Source organism: Populus alba, chromosome 14 (assembly GCF_005239225.2).
Source record: "Populus alba chromosome 14, ASM523922v2, whole genome shotgun sequence".
Classification (NCBI taxonomy): Eukaryota; Viridiplantae; Streptophyta; class Magnoliopsida; order Malpighiales; family Salicaceae; genus Populus; species Populus alba.
Window position 1 is genome coordinate 8,291,775 of NC_133297.1, and position 2,163 is coordinate 8,293,937.

At 38.5% G+C, this 2,163-nt stretch overlaps 1 pseudogene; it reads right to left on the reverse strand.

The window, feature by feature from the left end:
• Positions 1–397: 397 nt before the first annotated feature.
• LOC118041878 (protein DMR6-LIKE OXYGENASE 1-like) lies at positions 398–1,629 on the reverse strand (annotated as a pseudogene).
• Positions 1,630–2,163: the final 534 nt, after the last annotated feature.

Genomic DNA, 2,163 nt, shown 5'->3' on the forward strand with positions numbered 1-2,163 from the left:
TTGAATGATTTACAAAATACTGAGACCGAGTTTTAATTTCCTTAAAATTTACTTTTAAAACCATGTTGGATTTAACAAACATATACCATAATATAAATATTACAAATCAACTCATCGTAACATCCAAGAACCATTTTTTTTCATATTTATGTGAAAAATATAGTACCAGTTTTTTCAAGTTGAGTTGGACAATATGGGTATGCGTATCTGACACACCTTTTATTTTAATTAGATCCCGAGTCTCACCAACATAGGTAATCAGTATCATGTTCAAACAATCGGAGAGATGGACGGCGATTTGGGAAATGGCTCGTGGGGTCGCCCAAACCGAGAAAAAAAAAGTTCATAGGACCAAAAGGTAATTGAACCATTCCTACTGCAGTACTGCAGGTATGGATCATGGACTGATCATCTAGAGTTGTGTGTGGAACAAGGCAAAGAAAAAATCATATTTATGGAAGAAAGGCAAATCAAGCACTCCTAATCTTTTCCTTACCTGTATCTGATCCCCAATGTTGACAACAAACGTACATGGAATCGGGTTTATAGCAACCCATTTGTCATTTTGCAAGCCTGGCACATCATCCTGCAGAAGTATGGTTGTGGACATGGAGGATAGTAATTAAGAGCAATATGTTGTGCATGCTTGTAAGATCCCATATCGGAAACGAGTGTCTAGAGCAAGGGTCTTATAAGTGCATGCTCACCTTGACTAGTAAGACGTGTTTTGGAAAATCAGGCCCCACGGTGGGCTCGTTTCTGTAAGAACAAATCCGTGCGGGCCTATGGGACCCAAAACGGACAATATCTTGCTAGTGAGGTGGGGTGTTACAATGCTTGCTCGATGCCTTACAGATGTAATTAATCTGTTTCAAGACATAAGCTCTCTGATATTGCTTCAAGCAGTCTGAGTGATAATTCCCTAGCATTCCTGCAATACTCGGCAACATCCTCTCTGCACACCACAAAGTTCTGTTAACCAAGAAAGCAAGACAGGAAAATCTCAAAATACATACAAAAATGCAATCAATTAGAGAGAATTTCGTTCTCCATATAGGTATGGGGTACGTGCCTTAAAGATGGAGGGTTGCTCGGCCATTCATGAATTTAGTCTTCCAGCGGGTACGTAGCAGTGAAGTCTTGGGAAATCCCTCCAGCTGGATACAATTTCAGTTTTCACATTGAAGCTAGTGGAGAGCCTTGTTGTCTTCGTAGGATCATCAGAGTAATTCTCCAGCCTCTCTCTCTCAGTTAGATGGGAAGATTCCTTGGAAACGCGTAGCGTGCCATCAATCACCTTGTTCGGAATTCCATGGTTTTCAACCTTCAAACAATAATATAATTTACAATGTCTCATCAAATCTAAAACTAAATTTTCGAATGAAGCAAAAAGGCAAATATATGTGCCTGAAAGAAACCATGGGTTTGGCAAGCTTGGGCTATCTCTCCGACAATGCTAGAGCGGTTAGGACCTTCAAGGCCTTGGAGATCAATTAGAGGAATAGAACCATCCGACGACAGAACTTCACTAAGTTTTGGTCGGTCAGATACAGGTCTGATGTAATTTGAGGGAACATAGCTTGCAATAGACACAAGATCAGATAAGAGTACTGGCTTTCCGGTAGCCATTGCATGCAGTCACCTAATTGATCCTGCCTTCTGAAGATTTCCAGGCTGTGTGCTGGCACGTGAGAGGGGTGAGCTAGGTCATATATATATATATAGACCGGGGCCTTTTTATTTTTTATTTTTATTTTTGTAACAGGCCTGTAAACGTCAGTGTAACGTACAGTTCGGTGGAATCTCATCACCCCCTTGAATTCACGTGGGCCTCCTTTGTACTATGCATATGATTTACTGATAGGCATAGGCATGAGAGAAGGAATCCCCCAGTTTTCTGCAAAAGTTAAAACTGCAAATTTGATCCAACCACAGCGCCAAACAAAATTTAATACCTACTTCTTATAATTAAAAAATACACTTTCAAGATTTAATAATTGTCATATATTTCAAATATTCACATTCTTGGAAAAAAAAAAGAATGTGAATATTTGAAACATGAAAATTATTATTTTTAAAGTCTTAATTATTTTTATTATGTTTATTGTGGGGTTAAAGTGATTTACTTTCATGATATAGCAAGTTTTAAAATTTATAGACAAT